This window comes from Chiroxiphia lanceolata, chromosome 4, assembly GCF_009829145.1.
Source record: "Chiroxiphia lanceolata isolate bChiLan1 chromosome 4, bChiLan1.pri, whole genome shotgun sequence".
In the NCBI taxonomy this organism is placed as follows: domain Eukaryota; kingdom Metazoa; phylum Chordata; class Aves; order Passeriformes; family Pipridae; genus Chiroxiphia; species Chiroxiphia lanceolata.
This window is the reverse complement of record NC_045640.1, coordinates 24749083-24766557: the sequence shown is the minus strand read 5'-3', so window position 1 is coordinate 24766557 and position 17475 is coordinate 24749083. Positions and strand designations below refer to the sequence as shown.

The window sequence follows — 17475 nt, the reverse complement described above, 5'->3', positions numbered from 1 at the left end:
ATTTTGAAACTACAAAGCCAAGGAGTGCACCCTCAGCAAATCTGCAGATAGAATGAAGCTGAGTTGTGCAGTTCACATGCCTGAGGGACAGGATGCCACCGGGAGGGATCAGGCTCAAGAAGTGGGTCTATGGGGACCTCATGAGGCCCAACAAGGCCATGTGCAAGGTGCTGCACCTGGGTCAGGGAAACTCCCAGTATTGATACAGGCTGGGGGATGAAGGGATTGAGAGTGGTTCTGTAGAGAAGGACTTAAGAGTGCTGGTGGGTGAAAGGCTGGACATGACCTGGCAATATCCTGTCAAAGACCAGAAAGCCAACCATATCCTGGGCTGCCTCAAAAGAAATGTGGCCAACAGGTCGAGGGAAGTGATTCTCCCCCTCTACTCTGCTCTCATGAGACTCTACCTGGAGTACTGCATCCAGCTCTGGAGGTCTCAGCACAGGAAGGACATCAACCTGCTGGAGTGAGTCCAGTGGAGGGCTGTGAAGATGATCACAGCACTGGAATACCTCTCCTATGAGGAAATGCTGAGAGTTGGGGTTGTTCAACCAGAAGAGAAGGCTCCAGGGAGATCTTATAACACCTTCCTATACCTAAAGGGGGCTTAAAAGAGAGATTGGGACAGATTTTTGGGAGGGCCTGTTGCAATAGGACAAGGGGTAATGGTTTTAAACTGAAAAAGGGTCGATTCGGACTAGATATAAGGAAGAAATTTTTTATGATGAAGGTGGTAAAATGCTGGAACAAGTTGCCCAGAGAGGTATATGCCTCATTCCTGGAAGTGTTTGAGTTTGGGTTGGACACAGGTCTGAGCAACCTAATCTAGTTGGAGATGTACCTGCTCATTGAAGGGGACTGGACTTGGTGTCCATTAAAGATCCCTTCCAAACCAAACTGCTCTGATTCTATGATTTTAAGATCTGGCTCAATTACAGATGAAGCTCAATTCAAATGCAAACTGTTGTCCTCTGGGAAGTTTTGTTCTAAGCAGAAGTCTTGCAAGAACAAGCAGGTCCTGAGAGTCCCTCCATCTTGTGCAAAGATTACTGAGAGCACACTGTGTAATTCCAGTTTTAACATAAATCAAGTCCAAGCCTCAAAGCTGAATTGCAACCTGCAGCTAATCCAGACTGAAACCCAGTCAACCACAAATATCCATACCTGCGTTTATAAGTAGATAGCAGTTTTTTCACTGAAATACATGTATCAAACAGCTCCTGATTTCTTAGTACCGAGTAGAAGGGTTCTGTATGTCAGCTCTCAAAATACAGTGTCTGCCTAAACTGAAATGTTACAATGTGAATTTTGCATAATCTGGTGAAAGGTTTTTGAATTCTAAAATCTAAACAGGAGCGAGGTGGATTTTGTAACTTCAGAGTTTGAATCAAGATTTTCCCACTAGCCATGCTGCGAGCCTCAGGACAGCCAGATTGAAGACCAATTTGCCACTGAGCTCAGAAAATGCATCAATGTGCTTGCCAGAGGATGCATTACAGATTGTCTCTTAAATCATTCCTTCACATGGAAAAACAGATCCACTTTCAGTGTTAAGGGAAGATTTAAAAAATAGCAATACCATAAAACTGCTCTGGGAAACTGATAGACTGGCTAAATGCTGCAGTTTTCTGGTACAGAACATTGTGTTACTCAGTTCTCTAGTTTTAATACAATAGACAGGAACTCTACAAGCATAAACTGTTACTGGTTGTGTGTGCATAGGAGTAAATGATATCTGGTTTTAGTCCTTACGTAGGAAAAAAACAAGTTTAGCAACATATTTTATTTGAACATGTGATGTAGTTATTGTAGAGAGGGTATTGCTAGTTCTCCTAGGCTCCTTTAATGTGAAGATTTTTAATAAGTATGAAAATCTGCTTGGGGCTATTTTTATCATAAACAGTAAAAAGATTCATGGTTTAATTTTATTTCCTCGACCATTACCCCTCCAGTTCCTGCTCCTCCTTTCACCCTGGCAGCAGCTGGCCCGGTCCTCCCCAGCTCTCCCTGCTGCCTCAGCAGCAGCCAGTCCTCAGCAACAGCAGCAGCAGCATCTGCCTCTGACACTGCACCGCTGTTTGTCAACAAAGGACTGCTGTGTCCTCAAGCCCCTTTAGCGTGCACCCAGCATTGCCTGTCTCTCTTCCCTCTGGATAACTACCTGCAGACATGCTGCTTCCTATTGTTTTCCTCCCCATATTTTGCAGTTCACACTCTCTCCAACTGTTCTGAGGATCTCTCATTTCTCAGCAGAGTGGCTGTCATTGGATATCCCATGTCCCTGGTAGCTTTCTGCCTTCTCAACCTCAGTGTTTTGCTTCACTTCATGAGTTATCCTGGCCACAAAAATGACCACCAGCTGATCAGGCCCCCATAGGTACTTTATTTTCTGATTTGAGCTCTCATCACTTTGGTTTTCCCATTAGTTCCTCTTGAATGGTTTGCATCCCTCCAGCTGTCCCAGGACCAGCTGCACCACACGAGTAATTTTGTCCCTAACCTCCTTTTTCCGTGGTTGGACTCCACTGTACTGTCCCCTCTGGCTCTTTTCCTTTTGTCTCTCTCTAGATGGACTCCATCTCTTCCACCTTTGAGCCAGTATGGCTTCCAGCACCCAGTACAGTGGTGCCAGATACCTGGCTTGAAAGCAGGCAATTTTCCTTCACCCAGAGACTAAATGTCCTTTCGGTTATGTTCTTCCAGTACTCTTTTACCTGAGTCACATGCATTTTTTCAGAGCTGTCATCTACACATCCTGTATTTACTCGTTCCTCTTTCCAATTCAGCCCTCATTTTCTCCCTTCTCACAAGCATTACTATGTCTAATCAGTTGTCCCTCTAAAACAATTTACCTCAACCCAGCAGCTGGATTGCCTCATCCTATTTTTTAATTTCCCTCCAGAAATTGTGGATTTCCTCTTATCTCTTCTACATGCAAGACACTTTCCATTTCTACCCTGCCTTCCTTTGCAGCTATCACTTGTCCTGTAAGCAGTTTGCAACTCCTGTTCTTCCTGAACCATGTCTGTTAATCTCTGTGATTCTCTATTAACTTCTTTTCAGACAATTATCAAGTCACTGACTCTATTCTAGGCATCCTCAGTCTAACTCATGTTTCTGTGGTAACCCATCTACCTCCAGCTGTGTCTTAGCCATGCTGCTGTTTCTAGGCACCATTTTCCCTTCAGGCTGTTTCTGTTTCAGGAACCCTCTGTTGGGTTCCCCCCAAAAGAGAGGACTGAGAGGCAGCCAGACACCTCTCATGGGCAGATGATAGGAAAACCACAAAGCAAGAGGTCCACTGTGTTGATCAGACCTTCAGACCTTCATCCCACTCCTCTACAAATGTTTTTTCTTATGCTTTGAATTTGGTGACGAGGTGGATGTGCTGTTAAAGGCATCTGTGTACTGAAGTTTAGGGATATTTTGGGCTGCATGGAGATAATTAAGCAGTAAATAATAGCTTCCAAATATGTAAGTACAGTCCTCAGGAACTGGTCTCAGAGAGATCTGTATCAAAATCTCCTCTGAGATTTTGAGCAGAGCAAATAGGAACAAAATATATTTCATTCATCTACTTGGCAGTATGTTCTGGAAAGGCTGATTCAGACCCAGCTTTTCCATTCAGCTATAAAATATCTGTATGTACTATCTTCTTAGGCGTTGTTTTAAAATAGAAATGTTACTTGTCTCCTGGGTTCATTCAAAGCAACTAGCTGCATTTGTGGAGTCTAGTGAAGGTGTTTCATGTTATCAAATGTTAGGCATTGATATTGATGGCAAATATTTGCTCACATTTAACATAAGGCGCTAAGGACAGCGCTAAAAAGACTTCTTGATGCTAGAATGGCTACAGGCTACAGGCTTTCAGTTCCAATGTAAATGCCCAAGAAAGTAAAATTAAGGTATTGTTAGCAATGCATTTATTCACTTTTATTAGAAGTTCTTCCTTTTTAGAGCTTCACATGCCCAGTCAGCTCTCACAAAGCATTTTAAAACCTAATGTATCTTGACATAAAGATAGATAATAGATAATAATAAATTAATAGATAGATATAGGCAGACAGTCTATAGATGTTGATTAAAATACTCCCCAGTATAACATAAACACTTTTATTCCTATTTTAAAGGAACTACAGAGAAAAAAATCGTTATGTTTCAAGTTGTGGCTTCTAATTATTTAATTCATATGCATAATAAGTGTATTTAACCAAGTAATTAAAAATGTTTTAACTGAAATGCAGGTGGAAAAAATTTCTCTTCCTAGTAGTACCCGTTTAAAGGGAAAAATTAGTAAAGACACTGGGCTGATATTAGAGTTGTTTAATTTTTAAAAGTTTCACATTCTGTAGGCAATAGTCACAGAAACCTATAAGGATGAGCAATACTTTATTGCACTGTATAGTCTACCTGTCCTTCACATCTGGCAGCACATTTGTATGGTAAGTGGCTTCCGCTGTGAGAAACTCCCCATGGACCCTGCCTGGATGCTGTGGGACACGGGGAATTTGGGAAGCCCAATGGCCTGGGCTGGTGTTTGCAGTGCTTGAACACAGACTGAGAGGTACCAGCTGTCTTGCCAGGCCCCTTGGCAAAGGATCTTATTTATAAAATTGCTCTGCTCTTCATAACTCTTCCTGTGGCCACCTGTGTGCCCAGGTAATCTATGGGTCTCCATTTTCTGCGTAGGCTTATTTTGGTACCTAAAGTGAGAGTTGGGCTTTTCTAAAAATGTAGTTTAATGCACACTGGTTTTCCCCTTGCAATAGTAATGATTTTCCACTGCAGCTGAAAAGCTCTCCAGCTTTGCCAGGGTACTTTTCTGTTGTGCTCCCTACACACCAATGCACTTACAGACACCTCTACCTGCACCCAATGCCATCCTGATGGCTGCCAGAGCAGGTGTGCCTGCCAGGCACTCCACGTGCCACGGGTGCTCCACGAGGCATCTACCCCCAGACCACCGATAACCTGTCCACTTGCTCCTCTGCAACTGGTCTCCACAAGCGGACACAAGGGACCAGGGATGTGATGGGGACATTGCTAAAGCACTCAAACCACAGAGACCCCTCCTAACTGCCCAGTGAAGATCATTACTAAATCAGCACCACTGAAGCCTGAGCCTGAGATTCTCCCTGTTCACACAAAATTGTCCCATCAGGGAAATCCCAGAAGCAGCTTAGCTGAGAGACAGTTGCATTAAAATCAAACCCATGGGGAATGCACATATGTGATTTTAAACCATTGCGTTTCCATGATCCTTTCCTAAGAGTGACTGGGGGTGGCATCATGCAATGCAGCAATACATGTAAAAGTGGCTGAACAGCTGTGAAGAAGGGAATATTTTGAAATACTTGTCTGCACTGTGAAGTTGCTAAATCATTCGTGTAGTCTGGTCTTACAAAACACAGATAGAGTAAAAACAGGCTGTTCTCCCTGAAAGCTTTGGATGATAAGGTTTTATAATACTATTTTGAAAAAAAGCTGCAAATAAGGGAGTGAACAAGAAAGGTGAGATGTGTTGGTTTGTTCTTTGAATAAAGTCTTTTTTTAGGGAGTTTTCTAGCCTGACATATGATTTTATATCAGCATTGCATATTCTTTGTTAGCAACTTTACAGAAACTGCTTGTAAATACTCCTTCCCATCAACATCGAGTTTTCCTTTGAATCATGAGCAAGTTTTCTTACATATCTTGTGTATTTTGCAAGGTCTGTTCCCTCCAAGGGAATAGTGATGACTGAAACTCCTATCCAGTGAAACCACTAGCAAAAGAGCTATGTGATCAGCTAGCAGTGGCGTTTAATAAGTAGTTCCCTTACTATCTCTTTTATAATCTGGAGGAATACTTTGTCTGTCCAGTGCTAAGGACTCATTCCCCAGTAGATGAATATCTACAGGGCATTTTGCTGTGAAAGCTCAGCACAAGATACTAAATTATGGACCAAAGGGATGAGTAGGTATGGCAGGGCTGCAGATCTTGCACTGCTGGCATGGCCAGGTAGGATTTCCAAGAGCCCAGACAGCCAGTCAAACCCACAGCTGTAGAGGTGTCCTCATGTGTGCCATGTTCAGGCCACTGTTGAAAGAGCCCTCTCAATTCATGCTTCAGATCTCTTCTGTTTTCCTGTATGATAAAGATTTCCCACAGCTCACAGAGATTATTTTTCTCCTCCCATTTGTTTTTTTAGCAGCAGGTAGTTGCTAGTACTTCTGCTCCAGAAGGAGGGGATGTACCTCCTGTCGGAGGTGATCAGTGCTGTACCGGTATTTCCTGGGGAGGTGGTTTCAACACGTTGCTTAGGGATGGGTCTGAACATATTCCTGATAGCCCCATATGCTCAGATGGAGGTTCTTTACTGGGAATGGAAAGTTTTCAAAGCCTCCACAGTAGACTCTCTGGATCTGCCTGTAGTGTTTTCCAAAGCAAGCGTTGCCCCGCAGGATGAAATACAAATGTATCTGATGAAAGAGAGTTGGAACAAACTTAAACCCCATTTAAGATTCACAGAAATTTCCCCTGTGTTACATGATCCCCCACATTTCAGTTTTGTTTTTTGCTCTCTGTTTTGTTAAGGTTGCTAACAATTTGAAGGTAAATTGGTGTTTCATTGAAAGTGCTTTCTGAATTTTAGGTGCTTTTTCACTTTTAACATCCATATCTTTTACTTACTCCCAAGCCAGTCTGAAGTTATATGGTGTCTGTATTAAATTAATGTTTGACTATATAGTCTGTGTGCTGTATCATCCAGCACCTCCTCCATTTGCAGTAAGTAAATATGCAAGCGTTACATTGCCCTTGAAACCTGTGCTCTGTGACAAAGGTTTTATGCTGAGAAGAGGTGGAAATGCCAAGTTTCTGTGGGTCACAGACCTTCCTACCAGCCATGCATGAATCAGAAACCCATCCCCAGTGATCTGCAAAAGCATGGTGTGAGACTCTTTGGACCAGGTGACAAAAGGGCAGACTCAGCCACCTGAGAAGCATCCACCTCTCTCTGAGATCTCAGCTGTGAAAACCTCATCTCAGAGAGAGGAAAATGTGTGAATGACAGACTGAGTTTTCACAAGGTAGTAGCTATATAGGGAAGAATTTTCTTTCATTGCTTGTGAAACAATGAAAAAAAATTTGGTTTCTGTTGCTTTATATCAGCTTATCTACAAGGGCAAATTTAGTAGGAGGACCCATCAAATTTTCCACTGCTCTGTTTGCCCAGGGTGACATGATACAACTACAGATGTGCTGTACTAAAGCCATCACTTTTCTCTGGTAGCTACACCTGGCAGCTTCAACTGATAACTGAGTTTCTTTGAAGTCCTTTGGCCTTGGGGGGGTCAATACTACACACTATTTGACTCTCTTAGGACTGTACCAGGCTGACATGATTTGTAGAAGTATTAGCACCTTGGAAAAGTGAGTATTTGTACAACCTTCCCATAACAGGCAGTGACCTTGTCTATGCTGCCAGGCAAACTAGATTTGAGCTGGCTCCATAACTCAAGACCAGTGCTCAAGCACTCTTCCACTTCCAAATCTCACCACTGCAGCCTCAGTTTTCAAAGACTGGACCATACCATGCAACATGGCAGTGATAAAAACTATATCTGATGCAGATGTATGGGCAGTTCTCCTCCAGAGTCTTTTGCAGAAATGCTACTGCAACCAGGAAACAGCAAGTTGGCAAAAGCAGACCTTTTCACAGAAACATTGTCTCTTCCACCCAGGTTTTTCTGGGAAGATCTGAGAGATCTTGAATGAATTCTTTATCAAAGCAGAAAAGAGAAACAGCTTGCCTGGATCTCCTCCTTCCTCACCTAGTGCACCTCTTTGGGAGCAGCTGTCCTTACCAGGCAGAGCAAGACTGCTATGAGAAGTTCCTGCTCCCTTGAGCTGGTTAGGCAGCATCTTGAGCCCAGATAAGCTCTTTCAGATAAAACCCCTCTTTCTGCCTGGGGTCTCTGAGGTGATAGCCGTGTAGCTGAGACTCAAAGCAGCTCTGTGGAATAGAAGGGTATTCTTATTTCCACTGGGGGATCAGCAAGGCACCAAGAGCCTAACATAGAATCACAGAATCACAGAGTATGCAGAGTTGGAAGGGATCCACAAGGATCATCATGTCCAACACTTGGCCCTGCATAGGACCATCCCCAAGAGTAACACCATGTACCTGAGAGTATTGTTCAAACATTTCTTGAAATCTGTCAGGCTTGGTGTTGCAACCAACACCTGGGTAGCCTCTTGCAGCACTCAACCACCCTCTGGGTAAAGAGCTTTATTCTAATATCCAACCTAAACCACCCCTTCAGGCCATTCCCTTGGGTTCACTGGTCACCACAGAGAAGAGATCAGTGCCTACCCCTCCTCTTCCCCTCACAAGGAAGTGCAATGTGATCTCCTCTCAGTCTCCTCTTCTCCAGACTGAACAGACCAAGTGATCTCAGCTGCTCCTCATATGGCTTCCCCTCAAGGCTCTTCACCGTGTAAATTGCCCTCCTTTTGACTCTTTCTAATACCTTAATATCTTTCCTATGTTGTGGTGCCCCAAACTGCACATGATATTCAAGGGGAGGCCACCCCAGCACAAAACAGAGTGGGACAATCCCCTCCCTCAACCGGCTGGCGATGCTTTGCCTGATGCCCCCCAGGACATGGTTGGCTCTCCTGGCTACCAGAGCACTGCTGACTCATATTCAACTTGCCATCAATCAGGACCCCCAGGTCCCTCTCCACGGCACAGCTTTCCAGCATCTCATTCCCCAGTCTGTATGTACATCCAGGGTTGCCTCATCCCAGGTGCAGAATCTGGCACTTTCCCTTGTTGAACTTCCTATGGTTGCTGATTGCCCAGTGCTCTCATTTATCAAGATCTCTCTGCAGGGCCTCCCTGCCTTCGAGGGAGTCAACAGCTCCTCCCAGTTTTGTGTCATCTGCAAACTTGCTCAGTGTCCCTTCCAGTCCTGCATTCAAGTAATTTATGAAGATGTTGAGGATCACAGGGCCTAAGATGGAGCCACTAGTCACCACTAGTGACAGGTCACCAGTCTGATGTTACCCCATTCACTGTTACCCTCTGTGCTCGACCTGTGAGCCAATTGCTCACCCACCACCTGATGTGTTTATCCAGCTGTGTGCTGACAGTTTGTCCAGAAGGATCCTGTGAGAAACAGTATCAAAAGCTTTACTGAAATCCAAAAAGATTACATCAGCTGGCTTCCCTTGATCAACTTGGTGGGTTACCTTGTCACAGAAGGAAATCAGGTTGGATAAGTAGGACTTTCCTCTCATGAAGCTGTGGGGACTGTGACCAATGACTGTGTTGTCTTTCAGGTGTTTTTCAATACTTCCCAGAACAATCTTCTGCATAACTTTGCCAGGCACTGAAGTGAGACTGACAGGCTTGTAGTTTCCAGGGTCTTCCTTCTTGCCTTTCTATAAAATCAGGACAACATTCGCCATCTTCCAGTCATCTGGGACCTCTCCAGATTCCCAAGACCTCTCAAAAGTCCTTGAGAGCAGTTGTGCCATGACAGCAGCCACCCTTTACTCCTTGGGGAGCGGCAGAGGCACCTTGTCAGCTCTGCGCTTGGCTGCCAGCCCATTTCGTCTGCCCTCTGCTTGTAATTGTTAACTTGCTGGGAGTAGGAAAGCTCTGGTTAGCACAGGTAGAGCTTTAACTCTGAGACACTCCTGAGAGGCCAAGACACAGGAGTAGAGCAAGGTAAAACATCACAGATTGCTTCTTTCCCGTCTTCATGTTTAGGCTCCCTTTGCATTATTTCATCATACTGTTTCAAGTCTTTTTGATGTCATTTTGAAGTTTCAGCTGTCATTTGAATGACTGCTCTCTTATACCAAAGATTTACTTAGAAATTTATGTACTCCCACAAATCAGGCATTCCCTCTCAGCTCTCAGCAAGGCATGTCTAGGCTTGCATGTAACCTTAGAACAATGTGGAGAAAGGCTATCGTGATTTACCTGCCACAAATTATCTATTAATAGCACCATTTACGTACTTTTTTTTTCCCCTTCATGGCATGCTTTCCTAGGTCCCCTTCTTAGTAGGTTTCCCTTTTTTTGTGTGCTTTGTTCTTTCTGTGGTGGACAGGGCAAGCAGAAGAGGGGTGATCTTTTCAGCACTGGCTCTGCACCCGTGTCCCGGCACTGCCTTCCCCCACAGGTGTTTGCAGGGAGGGTGGAACATGTGTTGTTCACAGCCTGGTAAAACATTGACCAGCGCAGGCAGACGAGGCTGTGGAAGCTCAGGGCTGCCCAGGGAGGCAGGCAGGCAGCAGGAGCCCAGCAGCAGCCAGCACCCACGGGAACACTCCAGCTTCTCCCCAGGTAATGTTTCCACTTTCATTTTCCCAGCTTTGAAAGGCAGAAGGGCAACAGTGCTGAGTTATAGGGTTTGCCAAAGTTTCTCTCCTTGGAAGTCAGAAGAGGAGTTAGCTTTGTTGTTTTGCAGTTTGCTTTCATGAGCAGTAGCTGACTGCATGGTGTCCTCTGAAGCATGGGTTGATTAACCCACACTTGATTAGCTAGTTGTTTGGATTTTGTTATATCTTTAAACAAACAAAATTAGTGCATAACTAACTCAAACCAGCTGGCTTCTGCTTTTCTTCTAACTGAAGAGTAGGAATAGGAGTCAGATTCTAATGAAAATGTGTAAACCAATTATTGCAACAGGATTGTGGGTGGTGACTCATGCTGAAAAATACTTGCTGATTTTTGAACGAGCTTTGCAAAAATAGGCAAAGTGACTAATTTTTCAAGACTTTTTTTCATTTTTCAAGATTTTTTTCCATGTTTTAAGACAGTAGACACAGAAAAATACCAGGATTTAAGTTCCAAGAATGTATATGCTATTCAGAGAGGTGAAGATTAATACATTCAATAATTGTTTTAATTTTGCTCAGTGACTGAAAGTTTCTACCACTCAGTGGAAACTGACTCATTCATGCATGAACCATCCTCCATGTGTGCTTTGCTGATCTGGATGTGTCTTTATATAAGTACAAATGGTTAGTGACTCCTCAAAAACTACCTTTGACACCCCAGGTAACTGACAAATAATCCTGAAGAGGGCTCAGTGTGAAGTGAGGGGCATGTAGTCAGTATTCACAATTCACAGTATGTTTTGTGTGCAAAACAAAATGCAAGAAGTAGATTAAAAAAAAAAAATCTGTTGCTTTCAGTTTATTAGTGTCTGTCCCTAGCTGTGCTCGCTGCTTGCTTCAGTCCTCCCTGATGTGACAGAGATTTTCCTGATGTGTTGGCTAACTGGGCTTGCACATGACATGATATTTATGCTCAGTAACTGCTCAGGGGTGTTAGGTAGTAGTGAAGTGTGGTAACACATTTACTTTATTAAAAGTAGTCTAAGTGTGGCTCCAGCTCTTAGTGGTACTAAAACTCCTACAGCAAAGTGCAGGGGAAAAGTGTAGAGAACAAAGAAATTGGATTCCTACAAATTTCTGCTTTAAAGGGTTGAAATATGATTCAAGAAAAAATTTGGTGAAGGCTGCACCATAGTTTCAATCTATTGGTGAATGTGTAGACATAAAGCATGGCTATGATTAAATCCTGTGATTTTCATGTGTGTCATAGTGATGTGTGATTCTTGTCCTCTCCTCCCAGGAACAGTGGTTCCAGTATTTGACAGTAAATTGGATTGATGTAGAAGTTTCTTCTGCAATGACTAAAAAAAGCAGCAGAATCTTATCTCAGAGTTCACAGTGACTGAATTTTAAAAAATAAATATGTAAAACAAAAGATAGTGATGACAATGTTATCTTGTCTGTTTGCATACAAAGACAGGGTTCTAGCTGATGACTATAAGAGAGATTATGTGACTTAAATGTAAGGTATAGGACTGTTGACAAAATCTGTTCAGTCTTTGAGTCCTGTTTGCTCTACAGAAGACTTATTTCAGAGCAAAACCAATCCCTTTTTGTCTCTGAATCAAGGAGTAAAAAAAAACCCCCATCACCAGATAGGTAGGTTTCAGGTCAAGGGGGCCATAACCATCTGTAAATTATGAACAATTTCATTTATTTCAGCAAATAATGACATATTATTGCAAGCTAAAATGAAGGAAATTGTTTTCATCCCCTGTGCTTCATTCTCAGCACAGCTTTTTACCAAGTTTCAGTTGGTTAAACCTGTGTACATAGACTGAAAGGAACAGGGCTGTGCAAGGGATCATGAGGACAGCCTCGTCTGCAAAATCTTTTTCTGGATATGCAAGGTGGAAAGACTGAGAATAATACTTAGCCTGGGCTAGTTACAGAGAGTTGTTAATTAAAAAGAAGTCTCTCTTCACCCTTCAAGGCAGTCCCTGTGACACAGGTATTAATGCTAGACCTATATGAAACAAAATGTCCTGGATCTCACAAAGATTTCACAGTGACGCTTTTTTAAATTTCCTATTTGTAATTGAACCAGGAATTATCATGTTAAAGGGATATATTAAATTGGGAATAATCTCTTCAGATACTTTATAAGGGAGTGATGCCCTCAATAGAAATGCCAAAACATGACAAAAAAAGAAACCCCACCAAACGAACATCCCCATGCAACCAGGATTACAGAATGGGGCATGGCAAAACTCCACTGTCTCCCTCCCAGAAAGTGTCAGGGTTTCCCAGCTTGCCCACGTGTGCCAGAGCCCCACATGGTGAGCAGGGCCCTTTGGGAAGCAGGAGTAGCCTCGGTCCGTGCTCTCTATGGGGGGGGTGACAGGGCTGTCACTGGGAGGGTGCCAGGAGGAGCATCTGGGCCATGTGCTCAGTGACCTCCTGCACCTGAGCGCTCATTCCAGTGGCTTACATTTGTTTACTGTGCTTGTTTGTGTAGCAGGTATCACACCACTGGTGAGATGTTGCAATTGCTTTCCTTGATTCCCTATTACAAAGACGTTGACAACAAATCACCTGGATCAGACGGGTAACTTGGGGTTTGTTGTGTTGGACCTCTTTGTTTAAGAACACACCTCAAGGGACAACTTCACAGTCATTATTTTTTCCCCCTGACACAGCAGCCATATGGCACCTGGATAAGGACGTTGCAGGTGTTTCGGGCTTGAGACAGAAGAGCAAGCAGCTCTGCAGTCTCTGGCAGAAGTCTCATTCCTTCTATAAGGCAAGCTCCCTGCTTTTCTCTCTGAATACTGAAAATCTTTTCTATATAGATGTGCACTTTTACACCACTCACATGACTAGAAAAGCTCCTTTGTGTTACTTTGGGAGCAATTTTAAAACACTGGAATTTAAGTAGTTTATTTCCTTAAGGCAGAAGTGTGAATTTTGCTGGGGGATTTTTGTCTTTTATAGGAGTAACAGTTTTCTAAGGGAAACTATTTACCTTTTCAGAGACAGTTGCAGAAGTATATTTTTGTGTCAATTAGCTGTTTCAGTGAATGAAATTATCAGGTAAAATGCAAACCTTAAAGGACAGTGATCAGAGACAAGCAAACTTACCCTTGCACATTTCCATCTGAGCAGGAGTACTAGCAATGCATCGAAACCCCAGCTTTTCATTTTTGCTGAAATAACACAAAGTGTTAACCCATGAATTGCAGCTGAAGATGAAATATAATTTCTGCAAAATGAAGTAACTTTTATTATTTTAATTTTAAAAATTAATTTGTGCTAGATTTCTCAATGCATTTCTCAATGGTGCCAATGAGAAAAGAACACTTAGGTCTTGATTTAGTTTTTCCTTTTTTGCAATGTGTACTTTTAATGAGAATATTTCTTTATGCAATTTGTTGTTTCCTGTAATAACTTTCAGAACTTCTATCTGCTCAGAAGTCAGATGTTGCACAGATCAGAGTGCAGCATATAGTTGATGATTAAACATATCTATCCAAATGAATGGCAGCTCTGCCTTCCCCTCCCCAGTGCTCAGTCAAAATGTTTCCTTTTACTTCCAATATTAAACAACAATTCAATAGTATCAGTACTGACTTACACTCTGGAAGGTAAAAGTAGAAACAATAACAAATAATTTTAGCAGAAATGTTTCTTTTTAATGGCTGACTAAACAACAGCTTACTTCTCATACCACAGTATCCTGACTCATGGATTTACTGCTCTTCTTCCATGAATCTTCCAGGCTATAAGAGCGAAAAACAAAAAGAAATGCCACAGTGCCATTTACCTTTGTATTTGGAAAGAAACAAGTCTGAGAGGTCAACAGATTACCTCTCTTGTATCTAATGAGTATTTAGGTTAAAAACAAAAAGGCTTTGTTCAAACCAAAACTTTTTGATGTTGAGGGAAGAGTGATCCTCTACTGACTTCTCACCCCTTCTGAAGAACTGCAGAAAACAGTCATTATTCATTATTCCAGTCTTTTCTATCTCCTGCAAAGATATTATCAGACAAATGCTGTGGCACTATAGCAGCGATGTAGTTTTTAATGGTCTCCAGAAAAAATGCACGTCTTTCTTGGATCTTCTTCACTCTGGGAAGTCTCTTTTACTGCAACAGGAAGCAGTCCCTGCAGCAGCCCTTAGACAAACTGTCAGCTGGCATCATGCTAAGCTTTACTGAACAGAATACTTTCACCTGAAAGATTGGAGATGCTTTAAAAGGAACATTGCTAAGTAAATATTCTGTAATGCGCAGAAACAACTTTTTCTAACCTGGTTTATGGCACTTTTGTTAATGCTTCTCCAAGCAATACTCAGGGCAGTCACTCTATCATGAAGCTCTTCACACCTGTAGTTAGGTCTTTGTGGGCAGACAACTTTATAAAGCTGAAACTAAGGGCTTGACAATAGAAAATTTATTGATAGGCATCTTCAGGTTGAATTTAACAGTATTACTTTGTCTATTAGTGTTAATTGGTGGGATTAATAGATAAAATCTTGATTCTGCAAACCCTTCTCTACCTGTTATCATGTTTATATATGCTAAGTTTATCCTTGAGACCTACATTGCCATTACATACTGCATACTGAAGGGGCTTTATCAGGGTATGCTTATGAGTAAATGCTATGTCTGAAAGGGCTATACCAGCTTGGGCCATTAAATAGGCATAATGTCAAGGATGGCTCTGAATGGATTTCCAGGGAAAAACAGGCTGTAGTACTGAAAAAGTTATAGGATGCACCTTTGGACCTCTACAAGCCCATTTAGGCACCACACCATGAAAATGTAGGAAGGATGTCTTGGATTACTTCATGGACAGCTTGTTTGGCTTGGTAGTGGGTACCATCAGTATGGATGGTGGACACTGGGTACAGTGGAAGTTACTGGAGGTATTAGCTCAATGATTTTACTTAGAACTTCTTGTCAATCTGTATAGAAACATAAAGCTTAGCTCTGTCTCAGCAGTCAGCTGGGAAACTCTTAGCCAGGGGTACATTGTTTGAAACTGTGCAATGCTGTAATTACAGACATTATCATATCACGGTGACTGCAAAACCAGTATCGTAGGGAGGAGTGTGAGATGATCAAGCCCATCTATCCAAATGAGTATCGCTGATCCCAGAGGTCTCTGTGGAGAGGACATGATGCCCTTGGTCGAGGGAAGGCTGAAAGGCAGAGAAGGAGCTCTGGGCACCTGGTGTATCAGGAAAACCTTGTAAAAACATTCCATGAAAGGGAGCAATGTCACAGAAACAAACAGGTAGAGTGGTGGGTGAAGGGAGTGGGGGAGCCATAAGATTGTCCAGATGCGTGGACTTCAGTGGAGCTGCCTTTTTCAGAGGCTTATCATACTCTATAGTAGAGAGGGGTCATCTAGGTGGAAATCCAGGACAAGAGTGCTGAGGAGCAATAAAAGGGGCCTAAACAAGCCTGTCTCCTTGACAGTAGGCAACAGTTTCCTCCTTTTCACAATCTGGAGATAAGGAAAATGATCAGTACATCCAGTGGAAACCTATTTTGGCAGGCTCAGCAGGCTACAGTCCTCCTCCTCAAAGGCCCAGTGGGGTTTCACCCTGGACTAAAGTCAATGAAGACCCTCCTGGTCCATTTTGTGCTGTGCAGTTGCTACAATGAGGCTGAAGAAAATTTCTTTCAGATCAGCCAGAATGAAAACCACCACTGTGATTCTATACAACCACCATCATTACAGATAGCCCACATTAAAACTAGAGTCAAGCACAGCTGTTGAACATGGTGCTGTTCTATATGCTAAGTTTTTTCACTCTAAGTAGTAATCTATTTTCTACTGCAGAATATTTCTATATAAATGGTGAGTTAATGCTGATGTTACATACAAATGCTATGACTGGAATAATGTACATGTCTGCAACTGAGCATTTTTCAAAGTGACTGCTTTCTACACATATGTAGAGGTTATGTTTCGATGAAGAATGTGTTTCCTTTTAGTTGGTTTTTAAAATGGCAAATAGAAACGTGAGCAGTCATCTGTAAATAGAAGCAGGATACATAGAGAGCTTTCTTTTAAACTTTACAATGACACATCTCCCCTGCAGAAAAAGCGAGGAAAGACATGGAAATTAAATCCAGTTAAGGCATTTCAATTTATGTTCATTCAACACTGTAGGCTCAGCTCTGCTCTTCATTTGCATTTAAACAAGGAAGTTTCAATAAAGAAATTGTTGAATTACTTGGGAGTGTCTTTAGGGCAGCGTGAAAACACAGGGAAAACTCTTCATTAACTGCAGTGGTAGGGAGTTTACTGAGACCTCTGGCTACATTTTGTCGGAGGCAGGTGGGGTTCACCCCAGACAGCACAAGTGTCATTTTAGACATAGTGTAAATGTGTTAATGTGGATGAGATTTAAACTGTTTTCACTTGCCCAGATTCTTTGCTGCATCGGGAATCTAATTAGAGCTTTGTTTATGGAAAACTAAATAACTAGGTTAAAAACAAGTTAAGAAGGAATTATCTCCAAACCATACATAACAATCATTGTTAGTCAAATTTTAGAATTTCTGATGGACATTAGCAAACCTGGTAAACTCATGCTTTCATGAATTCTTCCATTTCTTTCCTTACGGAGATGAGCATCCTTCTAAACTCCTACTTGAAGAAGGAAAGGGACTCTGTGCTAGCACCCCATAACAGCACTTCATGGTGGAGATCTTCATTAGCACTGGATATGTAGGGCTTTCCAGCAATCTCAATAGACTTTGTGTCCAGAGTCCATGATTGCTCTACTTGGCAAGTTATTAACTGGCACTTAATCTTATAATGGTGCTGAACTTTGAGGCTTGATGGTTTTGTTCTTGAATATACTGGAGAGGTATGTTAAGAAAAAAAAAGGCAGAAAAAAGAATTGTTTTGAAGAAGTCAAATTTTGACAGTATTTTGGGAATAGAGTTGTGCTAACATGCCAAGCTATGGGAGATAGGATCTGTATCTTCTCTTTTGTTTTTCTGCTTGTCCAATCTAGTTCCCGGGAGTTTGCTGTTTTATTTAAACTCATCTTTTCCAGAGTTGTAATTATGTAAATTACTCAAAGTTAGTGTTATGCTTCTGTCAGTGAAGTCCGA

At 42.3% G+C, this 17475-nt stretch overlaps 1 protein-coding gene across 3 annotated transcripts in view; it reads left to right on the top strand.

Moving 5' to 3' along the window:
* Positions 1-17475, top strand: part of RBM47 (RNA binding motif protein 47) — an 85110-nt gene that overhangs the window by 24729 nt on the left and 42906 nt on the right. Inside the window, exon 1 of one of the 3 annotated variants that reach the window (XM_032686376.1) lies at positions 10249-10342. The exons of the other annotated variants lie outside the window; for them this stretch is intronic. The gene's annotated coding sequence lies outside the window, so the exon portion shown is untranslated. Of the gene's footprint in view, positions 1-10248; positions 10343-17475 lie in introns of those variants that run through there. 3 annotated transcript variants of the gene reach the window in all.